At 40.7% G+C, this 25,252-nt stretch overlaps 1 long non-coding RNA gene across 3 annotated transcripts in view; it reads right to left on the bottom strand.

The window, feature by feature from the left end:
• The window catches only part of LOC132534766 (uncharacterized), a 152,494-nt gene that overhangs the window by 26,134 nt on the left and 101,108 nt on the right, over positions 1-25,252 (bottom strand). The window contains exon 5 of one of the 3 annotated variants that reach the window (XR_009546482.1): positions 15,812-15,944. The exons of the other annotated variants lie outside the window; for them this stretch is intronic. This is a non-coding gene — a long non-coding RNA (uncharacterized LOC132534766). Of the gene's footprint in view, positions 1-15,811; positions 15,945-25,252 lie in introns of those variants that run through there. 3 annotated transcript variants of the gene reach the window in all.

Raw genomic sequence — 25,252 nt, 5'->3', positions numbered from 1 at the left:
GGTTGAGTACAGGTTAGAATGTGCAAGGACATGGGTTCGTTCCCTTGTTCCCCATCTACAGGGAGAAAGCCTTGCCAGTGGTGAAGCAGGGCTGCAGGTGTCTCTTTGTCTTTCTTTTGTTTTATATTTATTTATTTTCCATTTTGTTGCCCTTTTAAAAAATTTTTGTAGTTATTATTGCTGTTGTCATCGTTGTTGGATAGGACAGAGAGAAATGGAGAGAGATGGGGAAGACAGAGAGGGGGAAAGAAAGACACCTGCAGACCTGCTTCACAGCTTGTGAGTGACTCCCCTACAGGTGGGGAGCTGGGGGCTCGAACCCGGATATTTAATGCCGGTCCTTGCACTTCGTGCCATGTGCACTTAACCCACTGCACTACCACCTGACTCCCGTCTCTTTGTCTTTCTCCTTCTCTTTAATTGCCTTCTCTCTCAATTTCTGGCAGTCTCTATCTCACAATAAATAAATAGATAGACAATTAAAAAAAAAAAAAGCACATGACTGAAGCTTCCTCTGCTGCTACAGTTCCTACCATGGGGCACTGGGACTCAACTTGAAACTGGGAACATGACTATTTCTAGGAACCCAAAGACAATGCAGAACTAAAATGAATCATTTCACCTAACTGAAGACTAAAGATACAATTCTTCTGGTTTGTATGCTAATGGCATTATTTTCTTTGGTCAAATCTTCCCTCACATTTACCTTGGAGCCTTAAATTCATGACTTAATACAGTGAATTATCAAAACAGGTCTACTAAATACATCTAGGTATACACACCAATGCTAATGAAAATATACTTTTACATTAGTATATGAATTAATAAATCACGGATTTTATATAGATTGATGACATAATAGGAATTTTCCTATTCTAAAGTACCCAAATATGAAAACAACTGAATAGCTAAGAGAATTGCATTTTAACTATTCACCATGAAATATCTAACCTCAAACAAGTAATAAACATTTATTAAGAACAAAATAATATTTCCATAGAACAAATAATCAGAAATACACATAGAGAAAATATTCTGTTATACTCAATGGCTAAATAAATCATATGGCTGTCATTTCAAGTTCCGTTTCTCAAATCAATTTACTAGTTTTGCTTACATGGACATTTAAAATTGTTGGAGCTCACACATCACTTTCTCAGACTGTCTTCTGAGACTGATAAAATCTGAAATTCACATACTGTCCTAGTATATGAAATGTTATCTTTTATTTTTAATGTTTTGGCCTCTGTGCTGTTCCTTGTTATAGGGAAAGCTGGAAATTCAAGTAAAAACTGTTTACTAGGATAATCCAAGCTGTGACTAAAAAATGACTTTGGTCCTAGATAGTAGCTTTAGTAAATTCATCTTCTTTAAAATGCCCTGGTCACAAAATACGTAAAGAAAACTATCAGCACAGATGTGCAAAGTGGAGACGCAACCTTATCCTTGATTCAAAGATAACATCCTGGCGGCATCCTTATCACCCACTCCCCGGTTATTTCTTGAAGCATCCTCTCTAGATAAATGAACTTCTGTCTGGTTTCCGGTGAGTCTTAGCTCTTACACAGAAATGTGTTTATCACTCAAACATAAAGCTTTAAGGAATATGGATTCAACAGCACAGGGATTTATAGACCTCTTAGCTACAGTGAGGTATGTTAACTTAAAAACCATGACAAAGTTTGTGTGATGGCATCTTGAAAGCATGGGAGTTACTCAGTTTGAAACCTCAAGGCATCCCAGTGGCTATTCTAGAATTCAAGCTCCCTTATGAGACATGCACTTAAATATCAAGGGAGAAACCCAAGAGGAGTAAAATACTTTTCCTCACTCCGGACTGACTTTGCTCCTGACTAAATTCTATTTTGTTGTTTATGAAAACTTACTCTGGTAACTATAATAACTACCTAAGAATATTCTTTATTTAAAAACAAACAAACAACAACAACAAAAGCCAGCAAAACAAATCACTTAGGTTGAAAAAAAAAAAAAAACAATAGGGTAGGTGACCGCCAGTAAAATGGCTCAACTTGTAGAGCACAGACTTGTAGAGACAATACTTTAAAAATGCCTATTTTCTTGCTACCAGAGGAGAAAAGGAAAGGGAGATAGGGGAACAAACTGGGTGAAATGCTCCTGCTGGGTGTGGAGGGATAGAAACTTCTTTGGGCAATGATCTCAGCGTAGTATATTCAAACATCGCATTATAATGTTGTCCACCTCGAACCCATGTAAGATTTAAGTATGCGAGAGCAGCAAAATATCACTCCGGCACATGGATGCTAGGCATGGAGCTCAGGGCCTCATGTTTTAAAGTCTAACACTATGCAGTGCACCATTTTCTGGGACACTTTATATAATATTTTAAATCAAACGTCAGTAAAAAATAAGATATATCATTTATTTAAACTGGTTCTGTGAAGCTAAGTTAAAAGTAAATATTTAAGATCAACAAATATTAATATACATGAAAGATGTCACTTTAAAAACATACCCCTATTTCCACAACAAAATATAAGCAAGTAGATTGTGCTGACCAATGTGAGGAATTAGGCTTTTCCTGTAACCAGAAAAACAGGTGGGACTTATCTATTCATAATCTGTGAAATCAAATTACATGTTTACAGCTAAAGATTCAACTAAGTCAGTCTAATTTATAGGAAGATAAATCATACAACCCTAACAGAAATGTGTGAAGTTCGCTACTTCACTATTGAATTCAACAAGCTCCCCTCTATCACTGCAAAATAAATCTAACCCAGGACCCACTCTATTTGAACGCAAAGCCACATGAAAAAATAAAATAAAATAATTTCTTGGGCAGGAAGATAGGGCACCCAGTAAGCACCATAGATAGGTGTTTTGTCATGTGAGAAGAAGCCTACGACGGAGCCCTAATGCTATGGGAGACTACCAGTATGGTGTCAAGGTCTAGCAAGGTCTAGGAAAAAAAAAAGCAAGGTCTAGGAGTAGTAAACCACACATATCTTAGTCTGCAGCAATGCAAAGACAAGCAAATATGTGGTATTTGTTATATTGTACTATTATCTAAAATTTTTGCTTGATAAATATTCACTTCCATGGTCATGCTAATTATAATTCTATTTTTTTCCCCAAAGAGCCTAAGTATATCTGCTTCTACAATCAACTCAGAAAAAAAAAAAACCCACTTATTTTATGGTATTCTTCTATTTCAAATCATATAAAGCATGTTTTTAGAATTCACAGAAAATACACAAGCCACAGGAGAATAAGTAAATAACCAAAATGGAGAGAAGAAGAATGTTTCATGCCCTTCTTTTTATATAAACAGTAATTGGGCAAAGCCATAGCCAATTCATTCTAAGAAGGCGTCTAATTTTTAAAACCTTCTATAAAAGATATCTTCATTTGATTTCCAGTGGCTGAGGAAGCACACAGGAGAGGTCAAAGTGGAACTAAGGAGGAAAGGGGCACATCACACACAGGCTGGAGCAGCTCCAGAAAGGACAGCGCACAGACCAGACCCGAGCTGCAGCGTCGGTCACCCGGTTCCAGATGCCAACCGGACCTCCCTGGACAGACGACCCCACCAATGAGTCCTGGAGCTCTGCTTCCCCAGAGCCCTGCCCCACTAGGGAAAGAGAGAGACAGGCTGGGAGTATGGATCCACCTGTCAACCAACACCCATGTTCAGCGGGGAAGCAATGACCTTCCACCTTCTGCATCAGACAATGACCTTGGGTTCATGCTCCCAGATGCATAAAGAACAGGAAAGCTCTCAGGGGAGGGGATAGGATACGGAGATCTGGTGTTGGGAACTGTGTGGATTTGGTACCCCTCTTGTCCTATGGTCTTATCAATATTTCCATTTTATAAATAAAAATTTTTTAAAAAGCTATCTCCAGTTTTATCAGTCATTTCCTGATTTAGGCATTCAACAAAAGTTAAAATTCTCAAAGGAAGGTACATGATTGGCAAATAATTATCATTTCAGAAAAGTACGCTCACTTTAGGATGGTGCGTGAGCAGAAGATAACTGTCCTGCTAAGTCTTCCACAACAGGAGGACAGAATGGAACCAGTGCACACCAGTGACCGCGTGCTTCTGCGGCTCCTGGAGGAGTCAGACCCTCTCACCATAGTCGCGTTATTCTCAGCTTGGCATGCATTTGTCTCTAAATTGCTCCTGGAAACACTAAAATTGCAATAAATTCCCCTAACTGGACTGATCATACTTAAATGTCATGTTAGGGGAGATTCACCTCTGTAGCCCTTCCATTCCCTGGCCCCCCTTCTGAGTTTCTGAACAATGAGGTCTCCAGATTTCAGACTCTTACTGCCTTTCACTCTTTCTCCACATTTTCAATCTATCCCCCACTTGAACAGCTCGTAGAACACATTAAAACTGAAGAGCCTGATGCTCCCTGTTTTATTGTGAGGATTAATGGCTTACAGTAAATACCGGTTTTGATACATGTGTAAAATTTCTCAGTTTTCTGCAAACCACTCTCACCCCCAGCCTAGGAATTCCTCCACTACCCCGCCCCCACACCAAACCCAGTCCTAATTCTGCTTCCTGTTTCCGCTTTCTGTTCTTATTTCTCAACCTCTGTCCATGAGTGAGATCATCCCACCCTTTCTTTAATGCCTTAACTATTTCTCTCTTTTACTACACTTCGAAATTGTTGTGTCACTTGAATTATCTTAATGAGGTATCAGTTATGGCTCAGAACACCAGCATACACACACGCACACACCTATCTTCTGTCCTCTTATTTATTCTGCTTACTGATGTTTATTTCTCGACACATGTGCACATATGAGCTCTAAGTTCCCTCCCCAGGAGCACCGATTAGGTAGAGCAGAGCTGCAGCATCTCTGCCCCTTACTCAATATATGCATACACTAAACAAACACAACTATTTCTCTCAATGAAATAAAGACTTTTTTTTTTTTTCCCTCCAGGGTTATTGCTGGGCTCGGAGCCTGCACCATGAATCCACTGCTCCTGGAGGCCATTTCCCCCCCTTTTTGTTGCCCTAGTTGTTGCAGCCTCGTTGCGATTATTATTGCCATTGTTGACGTTGCTTTGTTGTTGGATAGGACAGAGAGAAATGGAGAGAGGAGGGGAACACAGAGAGAGAGGGGAGAGAAAGATAAACACCTGCAGACCTGCTTCACCTCCCGTGAAGCGTCTCCCCTGCAGGTGGGGAGCCGGGGGTTCGAACCGGGATCCTTACGCCGGTCCCTGTGCTTTGCGCCACGTGCGCTTAACCCGCTGTGCCACCGCCCCACTCCCGAAATAAAGACTTTTATGTAACAACTAAAACCATGAAATTTCAAAAGAAAACAGCCTATAAGATCCTTGACACGGACCACAGAGAAATCTCCAAGGATGCAATTCTAGTAGCAATGAAAATAAAAGGTAAAATAAACAAATGGGAATGTCTAAGACCACAAAGTTCCTGCATATAAAGAATAATTTACAAGGCATTCCACTAGTTGGAAGAAGATATTTACACATCAGATGTCTGACAAGGAACAAATACTCAAAATGTATAAAGAACTTGTAAAATAGCAACGGGAAAAAACTCAATTTAAAAGTGAGCAGAGGGCCTGAATTAGTAGCCAGATGGCTACTGGGAACAGGAAAAGATACGCGTCATTCCTGTTATCAGGGAGCTGAAAATAAAAACAATGAGCTATCACCTTGTACCTGTGAGACAAGCTATCATTCAGAAGCTAAGCATCAGAAATTCCTAGAAAGGGTCAGATAGAAAGGAACCATTACACACCTTTGCTAGGAAATTCCATTGGTAGAGTTAGTATGGAAAGCAAAACAGACATCTCTCAAAACATTAAAAATAGAAAGTCCTTATGAGTCATTCATCATACTCCCAACATATCTGCCTTAAAATGTAAAACCGCCACTTGAGGAGATAATATGCACCCTATGTTCACTGCAGTATTAATTATATTAACCAAGACTACTGCTCAGCTAGAAAAGGATGGAATCCTGTCAACTGCAACTAAACAGGTCTATCTAGAGGACACCGAATCTAGTGAAATAAGTCAGATAAACACCACACAACTTCACTCATAAGTAGCATACAGAGACACCTAGATGAACAAATTATTTTATAAAATTAACTTTCAGACTGTAGGAACAAAACTGTCTCCCGGGAGGGGAGGACAAGAGGAGAGATAAAGGGTCCAACCTTACGGCTAGGGACAGCGCTGGGTTTCAGAGTCAGGTGTATGAGCAGCACTGAAGTAGTACGTACACTGGCTGATTTTCTTTTCTTTCTTTTCCCCCCTGTATTTTTCTTTCCTCCTTTTTTTTTTCTTTTGCCCCTAGGCTAACCTCTGGGGCTCACAGCTGGTATACTAAGTCATAGCTCTCACCTGGTGGCCATTTTTCCTTTTTTTTTTCTTTTAATTAAGATAATCAGAGAAATGTGTGAGACAGGAGGAAAGAGAGGGAGAGAGACAGCGACAGGTTGCCCACCACTTGTGAAGCTCTCCCCTCCAGTGGCGAGGGGCGGGGCTTACACCTGGATTCTTGCACGTCCTACCTTGAGAGCTTCAATGGTAGAGCTTCAGTGGCCCCAAGAGTGCAGCTGATTTCTAATGACTCGCATTTGGAGTATGAAAAATGTTAGAATGCAATGCTACTTCAATTAAAATAAATATCAAAAGCAATAATTCTCTTATAGGACATTAAAAAGAAAACTAAGACATTTTAGGTAAGGAAAGCCCCCAGTTGTCATGGTTCCACCTGTGTCGCTTTGAAAGGACACAGACATCCTGTCTACTTCCACTGGGAGACAGAGGGCCCACCATGTGGTCCAGCAGATGGCGAAGGACTGAACAGATTTACAAACAAGTGAAAGAGGAGGCTGCCAAGACTCAGAAAGAACCAAGATGGTGTTGAGCCACTTGAATATGACCCCCCCCCCCCCCGGAACTCTTCTCAGCAAGAACAGAGGGCCCTCTTCCAGCACATGTCTGCGGTGTGCCCATGACTAGGTCCTCAGGGATAACTGCTCAGAGGTCAGTGACAGCTTCAAGGTTAGCAACACCATGGAAAGTGGACTTTTCAGCCATCGTGCGGACACGGAGGCAGTCACTCATCTTGGGAGAAACATCTTGCAGGAATGGACTAATTGTAGAAAAAGGGCTCTGAGAAGGGGATAGTACTTTAGTAAACCTCAGGAGAGCTAGGGCACAGTCTGATTCCAGGCGGCCTAGCCACACTCCTCCAGCTCCCTGCTCCCACTCCAGATCAAAGATTTAGATGCTGCCATGGTTGATACCCGGGACTTCTGGGAAGTCCTTAAATTGCGGACGGTTGAACTGCTCGCTGTTCATCTGCCTGGAACATGAACATTCCCGACAGTCTTGCCTCTGTCTTTCGGCGACGATGAGGTTGGAATTTTAAGATCAGTCTGGTAGAGTGGAAAGGCGAGGAGGCTTGGACTTGTGAGTGATTTGCAGTCCTGAAGACAGCACCTGTGATCTTCCTTTTCTAAAAGCAGCCTGGAAGTTGCTGTCTTTCAAAGTATTGGGAGAGGGGAAAAGAATGTCCTTAACTCAACATGTTGGGTATTTTCTGTTTCCTAATACCTAATGTCTCAGGCTACCGAAATTTGGAGTGCACTGAATGGGACGGTTGTGAGGGGAATAGAGGCAAGTCACCCATGTCTAGTAGGAACTTGGAGACCCTCACAATGCACTGGAGAAATAGTCACTCAACTGTTTGTGCTTCTTTTTTTTTTTTTCCTCCAGGGTTACTGCCGGGGCTTGGTGCCTGCACCACGAATCCACCGCTCCTGGAGGCCATTTTTTCCTTTTTGTTACCCTGGCTGTTTTTATCATTGTTGTGGTTATTATTATCGCTGCTATTGATGTCATTGTTTTTGGATAGGATAGAGAGAAATGGAGAGAGGAGGGGAAGACAGAGAGGGGGAGAGAAAGATAGGCACCTGCAGACCTGCTTCACCGCCTATGAAGTGACTCCCCTGCAGGTGGGAGCCAGGGGCTCGAACCTGGTTCCTTACTCTGGTCCTTGCGCTTTGCGCCACGTGGGCTTAACCCACTGCGCTACCGCCTAACCCCGTTTGTGCTTCTTAGCCTGAGCAGGAGACTGGGTCCTTGGGTTCTAGCATCAAGAGAAGAAAATATTAAGAATAGCAATGTCTATTGACTGGTTAGGTTTAGGTTGGGCAAAATCCTACAAAAGAGAGAAATCAGACAAGAGTTCGGCACTCTCCAAGGTGTGGAAATTCATGACATCATTCATACTTGACTCAAGATTTGTTTCTTTCTTTCTTTGTCCTTATCTTTTTTCATTTCTTACTGATTTATTTATTTTGGTGCTAGGGGTCAAACCTAGTGTCTTAAACACTGGCTGCTGTAGCTTGTATATGTGACATATATTTGTATAGCTGGTGAAACAAAGACTCACTTTAGCCACCAAGCTGCAGATGCTACTATGATTCCATCCTGACTTCCCTGAGTAGAGCGGCTCACCAGTATGTCCTGGAACCTGTTGGTCTGCTTCTGGATTCTGTTTGTGAGACCTTCTGATTTTATCATCACATTGGGTTTGCTTGTGCTGCTTGCTATGTCCACTGTTGGCTGGGCACCCCCTGCCTCCGGGACATTGGTTTGGTCACCCCCCCCCCCCCCCCCGGGACATTTGGTTTAGTCATCACTGGTTCGCACTTCTTCCTTCTCCCCGCCCCCTATCGTATGTATTTCCTTTGTTCCTGACTCTTCCGCCAGAGGAGAGAGAGGCAGGACAGATCTGGGTTGTGATTAGATTAGAGTGGTTTTTTGAACTGTATCCCCACTCGCTCATGAATAAAGAAATACTGCTTCTCCGCTCAGCCATGGGCCTCTGGTCGCCTCTGTCTCCCGCCCGCGAAGCCAGCCTGGCAAAAACAACAGGAACCCCACCTCCCCAGAGCCCTGCCCCACTAGGGAAAGACAAGAAATAGGCTGGGGGTGTGGATCCACCTACCTGCCTACACCCATGTCCAGTGGAGAAGCAGTTAGAGAAGCCAGGCATTTCACCTTCTGAACCCCATAAAGGATTTTGGTCTATACTCCCAGAGGGGAAGAAATGCTACAGCTATGTACTGAATGATGCATTTTTCTTGCTTTTAAATTTAAATAAGGAAAATTATATAATTAGAACCTCTATCGAGTCTGATCCACCCTTGCGTACTTTGGATGAAATCTACTTGGTAATATACACTTATTTAATATATTGCTGGGTCTATGCTGTTAATAACTGCAGTATAATCCACCTTGTTCGTGACTGATATTAACCCCCTGACAGAAGCCCCAGAACGTTTGCCAAAACTGTGGGGACAATTATGAAGCATACAGTGCATAAGTATGCCAAGGTCTTTTATAGAGAAATCACTTAAGCTTCACATCATTTTTGTAAGGTTGGCAATCTTTTCATATTAACTCTGCAGAGAAGAGGTGGGAGTTTAAGGAGGTAGGATATGCTTCTCAAAATCTCAAACTGTCTGAGGAAAAAGCAGCTATGTGAAAGCAATCACACTTTTAGAATCTTCGCTTCCGGCCCCACTGACAGATTATCTTCACAGAAATGAAACATTTTCACCTCTCTTTCTTGTAATCTCTATACCATAAATAAATAAATATTTAAAAAATTAAACAGAAAACAAAACTTTTCCCTTCAATTTACCTTCTCTGTAATGTGAAAAAGGTAGACTCCTTTTGCACATGGCTTGGTTGCAAGCTTCATCAAGCTGGTAACTGCCCTGTATGCATGCATGTGGGACGTTATGAAGGGTCTTGCACATTGATTTGTAAATATATGAAAAGCACCTAACAGATATCTTTGTAGTGAATTGGGTATTTTTCCTTGAGTCTAGAATTTATATTTTGTAGCAGTTTGTTTTTCTTGTACTGTGTAAGAGAGAAAATTCCCTTGAGTAATGAAGGAGAAAATTAGTTTAGAAAAGAAAAAAAGTAATTAACATAGGATATAAAGCAAGCAATAAAGGCAGTCAAAATACAACAAACATAATGAAATTAAAATGGCATTAAGGGAAATATCAAAGTCATGAGAATCAAAAATGGTAAATTGAAATTGCAATTTATTAACTTGTATCTAATCAACATTCTAAAAATACTATCTTACAGAGTATTCCTGCAGGCTCTTCTGGGTGAAGCTACCAAATATTGAAGTAAATCAAGATACAAGAAAAAGGAATGAAGAAATGGAAGTGAAAGACAGCACTTTCTTAGCCTAGGGAAATGACCACAAAACTCCAGAGGAAAGATATGGAATCACCGACATCTCATTTTTGTTGACTAGTTTCATTTTTTAAAGGAAACATGTTTTTATTCTTGCTTCTCTGCAAAAAACTGAAATTTGAAATTACAGGATAAGCAATAATTTACTCTCCCTTATCTAATCATCTTCCTATACTTTTTGCCCCTGATTTTCATCTCTATAAAACAGGCAGTATTGTAAAGTTATCATTCGCATTGTGTTCACTGTCTCCTAACATAGATAAACATCTATGCAGAGCATACATTCAGTCCACAGTTGGATCACAGTGCCCATATGCCATTTTTCTCATTGGTCTGCTTTGCAGGTACACTCATACCTTAAGGCAAAATTAACAGTACATAGTCCTTTTTACCTTGGGGGAGTATAAAGGTACACCAAAGAAGACAGACAGACATGGAGCCCAACGTGGCAAGGTACACTTAATAGTAATACAATATAAAAGCACAGTATAACAACTGTAAAAGAACTGTAGGGAAAGTAGTATAAGATGTGGCTGAAAGACGGCTCATAATGCTGACAGTAAAGGATTAATCTGTTCAGAAACACCGAAGTCAGATAGGAAGAGCGGGGATATAACTTAAGATGGCAGCTGAAATCCATATGCTATTGAATGGTAAACTAGTCAATGAAGTAGGAGTTCAAGGACGACTTGGATAGGAGCGGTTATCTAACGCTGCTGACTACCTAAGATTTTAGAATAGAAGTTGGCAAACAAGTCTGATATCCTTTCTAATGGACAATAATTCTCAGACTGTAGCTCCCTCCCAGGTAAGCCTGATTCACTTGCAAACAGGCACTGCATATGTAAAGAAGTTAGGCTGAGGTCAAGATAGATGTGATGTGGCATGCTATCCACTGAGGGAGTCTCTGAAGAGGGCTGTCTGGACTCTTGGTCACAGGGAGAATGCCACAAGACACCGAAAGTAAGAGATGACAATCAGACAAAAAGTTGACCAGCAGCTACCAGACGGAGAGATGAAAAACTTCTCCCTCTGCACCTGCAGAAGACATCAGCCCTGCCAAGCCCTGAATCCCGAGCTTCCAGCTTCTATAGCAATGAAAGAACAGCTTGTGTTGCTCCACTCTCCTCTGGCTTGGAAACCTGTTGTGGCACCCCAGGAAACAGAGATGCCTACCACACATTCCATACAGAAATCAACAAAGTGGTTCAAATAGTGTTTGAAGTTTTTATTTGAAATAAATGCACAGGAAGTTGAAAAGAAATTTACAGGGAGGGCCCTTGTTTCCTTTATCCAGTCTAGTCTTTCCTTCTTTTTTAACATCTTACATAACCAAAATACAGAATCAATACCAGGAAGAGAGGTTCATGCAGCCCACAGACTCTCTCTTGAGTGGCAACCAGGTGACTGATTTAACTGCTAGTGAGCTTCCTTGTGAGAGAAGGAGATCAGTGTGCTCTCTGAGATGGCAGAGGGCTACTGAGTCTCTGTATCATGGGGAGGGTCACTGAGTCTCTCTGAGGTGGTGGAGGGTTGGCTAGTGGGTCTTTGCAAGATGCTGAGGGTCAGTGTGTCCCCTTAAGATAGTGGAAGGGAGTTTTCACAACTTAGATGGTTAAAATAAGGGAGGAGAAAATCAATAATGGAATAAATAAGTAAACAAAAGACTAGGTAATGCATTACTCTTTTCTTGAGCAGATAGTGGATAGAGATTCGTTTTTAATAATATTTTGAATTACTATTTTTTCATTTTTATCTTTGAGACTAGGCTTCTCACTGGGGGCTTGGTCCATCACTTCCGGCAAACTTCCTTGCAGGAGGGGAGCAGGGAGTTTGAACCCAAGTCCTTGTGCATGGTAACGTGCGCACTCAATGGGCTGTGCCACCACCCAGCCCCCTAACTTGATTTCTTGGAGTTCAAAAATTTGGTCACTGCTTTAGGCACTTTATAACTTAGCCTTTTAATTTTAATATACTGTATGAATTACATATGAGAACATGAACTCAGATGTGACAGAGAAAGAGAGAAGTCAGAGCCCCACTCTGGAACATGTGCACAAGGATTGAACCAAGGGTCTCAGACACACATGTCCAGGGCTCGACCACTTAAACCACTGATGTTGTTCCAGTCCAGGCTACGTGGACTTTAATTGAAAGTATGGACCAAAGAAACTAGTATTCATTGAGCTTTCTCCCCCAGCCCCAATTAACCCAATTATCAAAAGGCTTGCTGACTATAATTTCAGGCTATTTAGAGGCTTCATACAGTGTTCAGGTATTTCTCAGGTTGCACTCACAGAACTACAGAAAATTTCCCCTTGATTCTCATTCTAATTAACATTAGTACAATTTCAACTACCAGAAACTTTTACTTGTGCTCTGATTACAATTTTCAAGGTTAATTCCACCAATGCTCTCAAGAAAAAATATTCCAATTACTCCTTCAATTAATATGATTTTTTTTTTAATTTTATAATTTAGAAGCTAAACTACAAATAGAAATCTGCATGTGGCTGATTCTGAATAGTCAGGCTCCAATATATTCTTACTCAAAGCCATTAAGACTGATTACCATGGATTAAAACTTGATCACACTTACCTGCTCTATTTTTTGTCAGGAAAATTTGAGAAAAAATAATTATAAAGAATAGCTTACTCTTGTGTGTTCAATTTTTACTCTCTATTCCAAGTAGTAAATCTGATCTTTAATTATATGGGCTAAAAATATTCTCACAGAATCTAATGTTGGTCTGCAAACATGACTTAGACATTATTTGTAAAACTTGATATAATGTTAATTTACAATTTTCTGCTCTACAAATGTTTGCATATCTAATGGACTGAGGTGTTGCAGTTTCCATGGTCTTTGTTTAATTAGACACTGTTGGCAGCTGAACACAACTGTAAGAAGAAACGGACAGTTAATTTCTCCTGTGTTTAAATATAGTTATGTGAGCTGTTTGGAAATATATTCTCAAAATTCTTCCTTGTGCCACTGTAGATTTTAAGTCTGATCTAATGAAAAAAAAAAAGCACTGTGTTTAATTGTATTATAAAATATTCACAATTAATTTTAATCATAACAGAAAGAATACAGGGAAGATTACTTTAGAAGGGCAAGCATTAAATAACAGATTTTTTTTTTTCGATTTCTTTGCTGACTTACAAGACTATAAGGTAGCAGCTGCATAGTCCCTTATCTCTGCCACCACCAAAATTCTGTGCCCCTATCGTTCCCTCAAGGACACCCATTATAGTTCTCCCAAGGTTTTAGATATTGGTCACTTTTTTTTTCTTTACAAGTCATATGTTTCCATGATCAATAATCCACACATGAGTGGAACTATTCATGTAGTTGTCTTTCGTTTCCTTCCTTACTTCACTAAGCATCATCACCCCAGTTCCACCCATCTTGTCCCAGTTCCATGCCCTCGCTTTACTGCCGAGTAGCACTCCACTGAGTTTCCGTTCACTCACTTCTTTACTTGGTCGCCCATCAGTGGGCATTCAGGTTGCTTCCACATCTTGGTGGTTGTGCATAATGCAGCTATCAACATGAGGTGCCTGTGTCCCCCTGAATTAGAGTTTTCATGTCCTTTGGATAACTGCCCAAGAGTGTTGTTGCTGGATCATAAGATAACTCCATTTTACTCGCTTAAAGGCTCTCCATGCAATTTTTTACAAATGATTATTATTTATTTAGTAGGTGTGTGACCTACTCACCACTGCAGCCGTGTATCTGCTAAGATTCCCACAGGGTTACTAGTTAGGAGAAACCCTGACATGTTATGAGCTTGTTAGAAGAGATCTGAAGGCCTTGCTACTAGCTAGCTCGAGCCCAACAACTTACTTGCCCACTTTTAATTGACAGGAAATATTTACAAATGCAACATCATGGACTCGCTCGCAGGGGCGTGTATTATCAGCAGATTATTTGACACTAGAAAATGAGCGCATACATCAAATTTCTGGAATATACTTTCTTATATTTGTGTTTCTCAACTTCTTATCCCTTTGTTCTTAGTAGCAATAGAGACCTGTAGCAGTGATTAACGAGCTTTTAAAAAACTGTTTTGATATGAAGCTCAGTTGAAATCCTGTCAATAAGAACTACATGACAGACTGACTTCTGAAAAGGACTCTCATGCCATCTACAAGATATTAGAACTTTGTCTTCACAAGCAAATGCAACTCAGTCAGAAAACACCAGTTACTGTTGGTCCAGGAAATATCAAGCACGAGGCCCCTGCTGGATCACAGTGACACCATGTTCTAGTCCTCTCTTCTCTTCTCTTTCACTGATAAATAATTCTTTTAAAAAGAGAACATGTTGGTTCTAAGATTATAGTGTTGCAAAATATAGCCAGAGTCCAACAAGATGCTGGAGTTATAGAATAGAAAAAGTAAATAAAATTATTTGTCACTGACACTACAAATATTTATCATTAAAATACTTACATATTTATGAGGGAGAGAGAAAGAGAGAGAGAGAGAGAGATAGAGAGAGAGAGAGGGGTGCATACTTCTCAGCTCAAGCATATGGCTTTGCAAGTACTTGAAGCAGAGGCCTCTGAGAGGTCAGACATGGAAGGAATGGTGTGTGTGTGTGTGTGTGTGTGTGTGTGTGTGTGTGTAGTTTGTTTTATTTTATTTTAATGAGAGACATACAGATATAAAGAGAGAGTACTGCTCAACTCTAGTTTATAATGTGCTGGGGATTGAACCTGGGGCCCTGGAGCATCAGGCATGAAAGTCTTTTGCATAATAATTATGCTGTCTCCTGAATCCAGAATATTCTCTTTTGAATGGTACATAAATTAAAAGCCTGAGAAGAAATACAAGTATGTATACAACGTGAATCTAAGTAAAAAAATGTTTCACTTTCGTAATAATAAAATAACAGATAAATTTTCAAATGTCTCAATCAAACTACAAAGAAAACAGAAAAGCTTTATACTTCAGATAGTAGAATAAGCATAGTATTGATCTTTCAGTAGAAATCAAGTGAAAGGAAGGGTAGAGGGGGGCCAGGTGGTGGCGCACCTGGTTAAGCGCACACATTACTGTGCAAAAGGACCCAGGCTCAAGCCCCTGGTCCCCACCTGCAGAGGGAGAGCTTCACAAGTGGTGACGCAGGGCTGCAGGTGTCTCTCTGTCTCTTTCCTCTCTATCCTTCCCCTCTTAATTTCTCTCTGTCTCTTTCCTCTCTACCCCTCCCCTCTTAATTTCTCTCTGTCTCTATCCAATAATAAAAATTTAAAAAAATTAAAAAGGAAGGGTAGAGGCACTATTGTACCCCCACATTATAGGAAATAAATTCAAATTAGCATATTTAACAGTTGATTTTAAATATTAGCTGCTAAGGACATAAAACTTACAAGTTCTTACAACAAGAAAACACTGTGTGCTATACAGACAGATATGTTCATGGGAATCCTGGGGCCATTTTACAATATATACAAAAATCAAATCCTTTCACCACATACCTCAAATTTGTAAGCTATATTCAATTATATTTCAACTTAAAAATGTTAAAATATCAGTAGTTCTACAAACTGAAAATCTAACTACCTGATAATGAGGAGGTTAAACCGACCAGGAACTGGAAGATTAGAGGGTGAGGGCATGCTGCAGCTGAGAAGTTAACAGTTCATCTATCACCGCCTGAAGACAACAGAAACAGATCCAGTTGATGAATCATAAAACAGCAGTATAAGCAGATATATTATCTATCTGAAGGTAAGCACCAGAGCAGCTCTAAGCAGGGAATAATTAAAGCCTCGGTGAGTACTGCTGGGCAGCAGAAGGTTAGAGCAAGAAATTGCTGAGTTTCTTTTTAAATTCATCAATGCCATGTGATTTTATTAAAATAAAACTGTGCATTCTCTAGTGTTTGTACATTTAAAAATAGTTTAAGTCTTAATGGCGCTTTATCCTAAGGTGAGTTTTGACAAATATTTCTTTTTTTTTTTTTTACATTTATTGATATCAAAGATTGAAAATATTTTATTTTATTTTTTTATTAAAGAAAGGATTAATTAACAAAACCATAGGGTAGGAGGGGTACAACTCCACACAATTCCCACCACCCAATCTCCATATCCCACCCCCTCCCCCGATAGTTTTCCCATTCTCTATCCCTCTGGGAGCATGATAACTTAAAATAGAATCTATTTTATTTATTTATTTTTACTTAGACAGAGATAGGGAGATGCCACATCAGCTCTGGCTTATACTGGTGTTGGGAATGAACTGGGACTTCAGAGTCCCAGGCGTAACAGACTTCTGCATAAACACTCTGCTACCTCCCCAAACCAATATATTTCATTTTATGATGTTATTAAAAAGTATTAGAACTTCTAGGAAATAACTTTTGTTCATATTTCAAACACTAATTTACTATTAAAATGCCACTTTAATTTGTTCTTACATTAATGATCAAGCAAGCATCTTATGAGCCCCACTTATAAAATTTATCATAGGATATTTTGTTTAACCTCTTTTTTCATTTCTGTAAGCAAGATGCTTAAGACTTTTGGAATTTAACTAGGGAAAAACAGAAACAGCCTGGGTATAAGGATCCACCTTCCAACGCCCTTGTTCAGTGGAGAAACAGTTACAGCAGTTAGACCTTCCATCTTCTGCACCCCCAAAAGAATTTTAGCCCATGCTCCCAGAGGGGTAAGTAAGAGGAAGAGACCAAATACTGTAGCATGCAACGGACGCGTAAGAAAACCCAGATTCTGATAGCGTACAGAGGTTTGGACAGGAGTAGTGTAGGCTAGGGCACCATCAATATTTACTTAAAGTATAACTGAAGATAATCTTACATGTTTCCAGTGGAAATTAACATGCATTTCAACTACATGAAGTTAACCACCAACAGTCTAATTCTGTCTTTTACTAGACATGTGTATCCGTTGTCCCTACCCCTCAACCTACCCCTTTCCCTTCTGCTAACTACTGACAGGATTCATGTTCAAAAGTTCATTTTTATTGAGCTTATTTGTTTTCCCTACATAGCACACATGACCAGACACACAGAGTGCTTTTTCTGCTTGCTTATTGACTTAGCACAGTAACATCTAACTCCACTCATGTTGTTACAACTGACAAAAGTGGGTAAGAAAGTAATGAAAGCTGAGTACAGACCCCAGTACTCTATCCACTCATCAGTCAGCCGATGGCCACTTATTTCCAACTTGGGAACTCCCAAAGCAATGCTGAGGTCAATGCGGGGTGCACCTATCTTACCAAATCAGTGCCTGTGCATTCTTCAGGAGTGACCCCAATGCAGACTAAGTTGATCACATGGCACTGATATTTTTAGAGGGCTGCAGGCAGACTCCCAGCACTGCTTTCCTGAATGCTGCCCCAATCCACACCTCTTCTAGCAGGACACGGAGGTTCTCCACATCCTTTCCCATACTTGTATCTCGCCTTGGGTATTTTGGGTTAAACATCACTCTCATAGGGGTGAGGTGGTATCTTATTGCTGCTTTGACTTGCAATTCCCTAATAATAAAAATGATGAACACTTTGTAAAAATAGCTATTTGGATCCTTTGCCAGTTTTTAGTTTGTTTTTCATTGATGAGTTTCGGGAGTCCTTTGTAGTTTTGATAGTAAACTGTTGGATGAATGATGTTCAACGATGTTTCCCTACTCAGGCTGATGTCTTTCTGCTTCATGCAAGATTCTTTCACTATACAGCAGCTTTTCAGAATGATAAGAAACATTTTTAAACATGTTCAGTTTAGATCTCTCTTTTAAACTTTCTCTGCCCAATAAAATGAACAGTCTTCAATTCTAATCTGTCATTGAACATGGTCTTTAAGTTCAGAATCATTTGTATTTGTTCAAGAAGACACCTCTAGTGGTGATTAGGAATATATGCTGAATGGGTGTGTGTGTGTGTGTGTGTGTGTATGCGTGTGCGTGCGTGTGCGTGTGTGTGTGCGTGTGGCACGTACTATTCTAGGGCTTTGAAATAAGTGCTGTGTAAGAAGCAATTATGCCTCATGATAAAGGACATGTGTGAGATAACACTGTAGTGACATACAGAAGTTGCAGAGGAATTGAAAAAGAAAATTCTTGTGTACGACAACACCGAACTTAAGAACAAGAACTAGCCCCAAGTGAAACATGTCGCGGTGCTGCTGGCGGCATGGATCAGGGTGAAAGCAGCAGATGCAGCATCAGTCGGTGTGGGTCCAGAGAAGCCGACTGGAAAAAGAGCCACACAGCAGAGGTTCCAGGACTGGGACAAATATGGGTTTTATAGAGGGGGGAGGCTTCCTGCTGTCTTCGGGATTAAGAAGACAATAGACAGTACTTATTATAACCAAGTTATTTGGAGATTTGGTTGACTTTGAAAATCCCAATGTTAGCATTTGCTATGTCCTACTAGACCTCACCACAATTTATGTCATTTAAAGCTATTTACATATAGCTGTAACTTATGTAATAATGCAACCAGTTTTTTCTGATCTCTCTGGTCTAAGATCATAAATGACTTAATATTTCAAAGAAAAAGACATTATTAGAAATGTAATTACAGAAGCCAGACCTTCCACCTTCTGCATCCCACAATGACCTTGGGTTCATACTCCCAGAGGGATAAAGAATAGGAAACCTATCAGGGGAGGGAATGGGATATGGAGATCTGGTGGTGGGAATCATGTGGAGTTGTACCCCTTACCCTATGGTTTTTATAATGTCTCCTTTTTTAAATAAAAAAATGAAAAAAAAAAAAAAAAAGAAATGTATGATCCCAAGCCTACAAGGATGCAGAGGTTACATAAGCTCCTGTGCTGAATATGGGCCCCAGATGAAATTGTTAGTGTTTTTCAGCTAACCATATTTATATATTTTCCCATATTTGGGAGTTACTCTCTTCCCTGATTCAGCTTTCTAGTCCTGTTTCCAACTCTGACCCCATCTTACTAGACAATACCTTTGGTCTATCTGTATGTTAGCTGCCGGGCTGTGATCTTACCAACAAATCTATTCCTGCAATTCCAATTAACTCTATCCCCTCTGAAGATTCCTAAAGGCGCTTCCGCCAAGCCATCTTCAAAGCAGCTTCCCAAGCCATTCCTCGTGGGAGACGTGCTAACTATACGCCTTGTCTTGATGCTGAATGCGAGCAATTACTAAAGCAGTATGATGAGTCGGGTGACCCAGATGTGGCTGACGATCTCATTGCCTCCCTGGATGCAGCACGCCAAGCCTGCTGGCAACAACTCACGGAAAGTCTGAACTTCATCCACTCAAGTAGGAAGGCCTGGAAGCTTCTTCACAGACTGGATGCCGGTAGCCAACCCTCTCCCGTCTCCCATCCTCCCGTATCTCCAAACTCAGTGGCAGTCAACTAACTCAAGTTGGATGTGCTAAGATCGACCCAGTCTGGAAAAGAGAAATTTCCCATGAGTGATCATCCCACTTCCGTTTATCTTGTCCATCTCCAAAACTCTCTCCCTTTACACTGTCTGAACTGAAAGACGCTTTGAAGAGGGTTAAACCGGGAACAGCTGCTGGCTATGATAACATCACCCCAGAACTCATTCTTAACTTGGGCCCCGCAGCAAAGAAGTGGCTCACTTCATTCCTGTCCTACATCTTGGAATCTGAATCTATGCCCAAAATTTGGCGTCCTGCGAAGATAATAGAAGTTTTGAAACCAAAGAAAGACCCAACACTGGCCGCCAGCTATAGACCAATTTCTCTCCTCTCCGTGTGTTACAAACTCCTTGAGAGGCTGCTTCTGTCAAGTATTTCTCCTCCTACAGAGAATTTCCTATCACCCGCCCAAGCTGGTTTCTGCCCAGGAAGATGTACCTGCGAACAAGCCCTGGCCCTCTCAACTTACATTGAAAATGGATTCCAGAAGAATTTAAAGACGGGTGCTGTCTTTGTTGATCTCACAGCAGCCTATGACATGGTCTGGCACCGTGGTCTCCTAGTCAAGATCTCAAGATGCCTGCCTCCATGGGTGGCCAACACTATATCGTTTCTTCTCCAAAACAGAAGATTCCGGGTGCATCTGGGTGACAAGTCTAGCAGATGAAGACTTGTCTCAAGTGGCCTCCCCCAGGGCTCTGTACTGGCTCCTACGCTATTTAATATTTACATCAGTGACCTCCCAGAAACTTCTTCAAGGAAGTTCATCTACGCCGATGACATCTGCTGTGCAACTCAGGCATCCAAGTTCGACATCCTCGAGGAAACACTCACGAAAGACATGTCTCTGATATCTGATGACTGTAAAAAATGGCGACTAATCCCTAGCACTGCAAAAACGGTATCATCTGTTTTCCATCTACACCATGCCTCGGCCTCGCGTGAGCTTAATGTGCAGCTTGGCGATAGGAGAATCCGGCATGAAGCCCAGCCAGTCTATCTTGGCGTTACTCTCGATCGCACCCTGTCATTTCACGAACATCTCATAAAAACTGCAGCAAAGGTGGGCGCGAGGAATCACATCATTGCAAGACTGGCTAGCTCCTCATGGGGCGCGAGCACTTCCACACTGCAATCATCCTCTCTGGCATTATGCTATTCCACTGCAGAATACTGTGCCCCAGGATGGTTCCGTAGCCCCCATGTCCACTTGGTCGATTCCAAATTATATTCCTCCATGAGGATCATTTCTGGAACCATCCGTTCCACCCCGGCTCCATGGCTGCCAGTTCTTAGCAACGTCGCCCCGCCAGATATTCGTCGGGATGCGGCATCATCTAAGTTCATTTCCCACGTCTACGCTCGACCGGACCTGCCAATATACGCGGAGATCTTCGCCCACCCTGTCCAACGCTTGACGTCTCGTCACCCAATCTGGTCCCCTATGCCTACACTGAACTTCTCTGTTCCAGACTCTTGGAAACAGAGTTGGCAGTCAGCTGAGGTCAAGAACAAACACTCATCACAGACCCCTGCGAGTGTCAACCCGGCTTTGACCTAGCACGTTATGATCGGGCCCTCCTCAATCGCTATCGAACAGGCCATGGCCAGGGAGCCAGAGACGACCCGAACTGCCCCTGCGGCTCCAGACAGACTATGACCCACATAGTCAACGACTGCCACCTCTCCAGATTCAAAGGAGGTCTCGAAACTTGACATCAGGCTCAACCTGACACTGTTGACTGGCTACGGAAGAAGGGCAAATGCTAGAAGAAGAAGCTGCCGGGCTCAAGCAAAAATTAGTAAAGTCATGGGCCCTTTGAAATATACCTAAAATAGACCTACTAGTTTTTTCAAAATGGAGACCCCAAATCTCATCTGCTGTATTCTTGCTTTTAGGTTCCAGATTATTAAACAATTTGTTCTTCTATTTTAATGATTTATCACACACCAAACATGCTGCGAGTATGAATCGACCTGCCAACACCCATGTTCAGTGGGGAAGCAATTACAGAAGGCAGACTTTCCACCTTCTGCAGCCCACAATGACCCTGAGTCCATGCTCGCAGAGGGATGAAGAATGGGGAAGCTCCCATTGGGAGGGGGGGGGGGACATGGAGCTGTGGTGGTGGGAATTGTATCCTTCTTATATTATGGTCCTGTTGATATTTTTTATTTTATGAATACATTAAAAATTAAAAATAGTAAGAACTAGATCACACATCTAATAAAAATAAAACATTACATACATAGAAAAAATACAAGCTAGAGCATATTTTAAAAGTTGCAGGACCCATTTACAAAACTTAATCTTGGATATAAGAACTATTAAAGGTGAAGCCTCCATCAGTGTTTCTCCAGTACTAAATCATTTTCCAACACAAGGGTAAACATTTTTAACTCTATTTGAAACCAAATAGAATTTTCTATTTGGTAATATTTAATGTTCTTTTCAGACTTTCACAAGTCTGTGATATGCCAAGAATAAATGAAATGCACAATTGTTCACTGTTTCCAATAGCAATCATCATGCGGACTACTTATTTTTCTCTAAAGAGGAAGCTGACCCACAGATGTGTTTTTGCATTTTTCTGTTTATTTAATAATAAAATATGATCAATGCTACATTTTACAGTGATTTTTATGTCTCAAAAATGCAGGATTTACAGGTAACCTTATGTTGCTTATTAGAAGGATCATTCTCTTCTGTGACCCTCACACAACGTGATTTGTTCTCACCATGACAACTTCCTTCCTGTCACTAATAATGCATAGGCTAATTTCCCCACAAATGAAGAGACATAAAAAACATGTTCAAATAAGATGTTCTCTGTATGAAGTAATGTGAATTTTCCACCTAAAAATGCCAGATTTCTTCTTTATCCTTACATTATTATGAACTTTTTTTGAATTGAAAAGCAAATAGAGCTTCAGTAGGAGAGAGTAAAACAAATTAACCAGTGACGCTTTTCAATTAGTGGGCAAACCAGTATAATATCTGTACATGGGTAAGTTTTTAAAAAATATTTATTTATTTATTCCCTTTTCTTGTCATTGTTGTAGTGATTATTGTTGCTATTATTGATGTCGTTGTTGAAATGGACAGAGAGACCGGAGAGAAAGAGAGAGACCGGAGGGGAAGACAGAGAGGGGGAGAGAAAGACAGACACCAGCAGATCTGCTTCACCGCTCGTGAAGCGACTCCCCTGCAGGTGGGGAGGCAGGGGCTCCAACCAGGATCCTTACGCCGGTCCTTGCACTTTGCACCATGTGTGCTTAACCCACTGTGCTTACTGCCCGACTCCCTACATGAGTAAGTTTTACACAGCTCTCTGTTACATTTATTTCCAAAGAACATCCTCAGTATATGGCAATATTTGGATTTAAGATTAAGTTTTATGTTAAAATATCTCTACTTGTGAATTCCTTCAGTGCTGTGCATGAAAATGTGCTCTTTCTCATTTTTTCTAGCTTACTGGGCAAAAGTATTATCATAATATACAAGAAAAGTGTTCCTATTATTACGTCCTTGCTTTACCAAACCAACAGTGTCATGCTTCCTAAAAGAGAAACTGTAAAAATTGGTATCTAATGAAGAAATAATCATGATTTCATTTTCACATAATCTAGGATGTGTAAAAACAATGCATATATTTCTAAATTCCAGAAGTGAGTTGAAACATTGAATTTTCTTAATATAAATACGCATGCAAAAATCAGTTGCATTTCTATCCATTAACAAGAAAAATGACAATGAATCATTTTCTCCTCTCTCTCTCTCTCTCTGCCTCTAGGGTTATCTATAGGGCTCAGTGCCAGCACTATGACTCCAAAGCTCCCAGTGGCCATTTTGCTCTTTATTTTTCTCCTATTTTTACTTGACAAGATAGGAAGAGACTAAGTGAGAGATGAGGGAGATAAAGAGGGAGAGATAAAGAAGGCACCTGCTTAGGCCTGCTTCACCGCTCATGAGTGCTCCTGCTACAGTGAGGAACAAAGGCTCAAGCCCAGGCCCTTAAGCAGGTGACATGTGCATTTAACCAGCTGTGCCACCATCCCGCCTCCCCCCCCTTTTTTCCTATATAATGAATCTTTTTCTAGGGGTAGAAAAACACACACATGAATTTATATAAAATCCCCAAAGACACTAAATAATCAAGAAAATCCTGATAAAGGAAGAAAATTTACAAGATTCAACACTTTCTAATTTTAAAACAATAGAAAGAAAGCCACAGTGATCAAATCAATACACTACTAGTATAAATAGGCATATGAGTTAGTGGAGTAGAATAAAATCTAGAATAAAACCCTCTTATAAAGTTAGTCTGAGTTAATCTAATACACACACACACACACACACACACACACACACACGCACACGCACACACACATAGTGTTTTGGGGTTTTTTGCCACCACGGTTATAGCTGGGGCCCAGTACCTGCACAAGGAATCCCCCTGCTCCTCATTTCCATGCTTTTTAGTTTTACTTAACAAAGAGAAACAAAGAGAGACATCACCCTAAGAAGAAATAATAAAGTAAACTTTTCTAACACTGAATTTTGCACTAATTTATTGGACATGACATCAGAATCACAACAGAAGTAGACAAATTAAGTCTCGACACAGCAAAACTCTTGAACATCAACTGGCACCACATACAGAATGAAAAAAAAAAAAGAGCCTACGAGATGAAAAACTTAGTTTCCGGAATTTGTACGAAAAGGTTAATGTGCAGAATATGTACAGAACACCTAAGATTCCAACAACAAAAACTACCTGACTTACAAACAGACGATGGACTGTCATCAAAGCTGCCTCTACTATAAGGAGGCTGTGCAGAACTGACCCAAACATCAGAGTAAGTTTTCTGCGCACAGAAAAACTGAATCCTGTGTGCTGTTAGTGGGAATCACAGACTCTGTGATAGAGGATTTTTCTAAAAAAAAAAAAAAAAAAGAGGAAGAGGAGGAGAAGGAGGTATAATAGTATAGTAATAACAACAACAACAACAACGGGCCAGGTGGTGGTATACCTGAACAAACATGTTACAATGTGCAAGGACCCAGGTTCTAGGCTCTGGTCCCCACCTGCAGGGGGGAAAGCTTCATGGGCAGTGAAGCAGGGCTCCTCTCTGCCTCTGTCTTTCTCTTCCTCTCAAGTCCTGGCTGTCTCTATCCAATAAATAAAGATAATAAAAAGTACATAATAATAATGATAAGAATTAGAAAGAGGAGAAATACCACATAAATACAAGCTAGAAAGTTGGGATATGAAAGATGTATTTCTCAGCTCATGGCAGTCATAGCTGTGTTCACCGTGTGAGAATGAGGAAGACGTGCAGGAGCCAACCACAGATGCACAGAAGCAAAATGTGCTGCGGGAGGCATGACAGCTTGGCGCTGAGCAAACACACTGAGAAATGTGCTGCTAGGTGGCGCCCTCATTGTGCCAACACCTGAGCGTGTGATTCCAGACACAGATGAGACCATCAAACAGGCGAGCAGACACACACCTACTATATATATATGGCATAGCCTGTTAGCATGGATTATACGCTTAGTAACAATAC

Source organism: Erinaceus europaeus, chromosome 19 (genome assembly GCF_950295315.1).
Source record: "Erinaceus europaeus chromosome 19, mEriEur2.1, whole genome shotgun sequence".
In the NCBI taxonomy this organism is placed as follows: Eukaryota; Metazoa; Chordata; class Mammalia; order Eulipotyphla; family Erinaceidae; genus Erinaceus; species Erinaceus europaeus.
The sequence above is the reverse complement of the archived record's forward strand: the minus strand, read 5'-3'. Positions and strand labels throughout refer to the sequence as shown.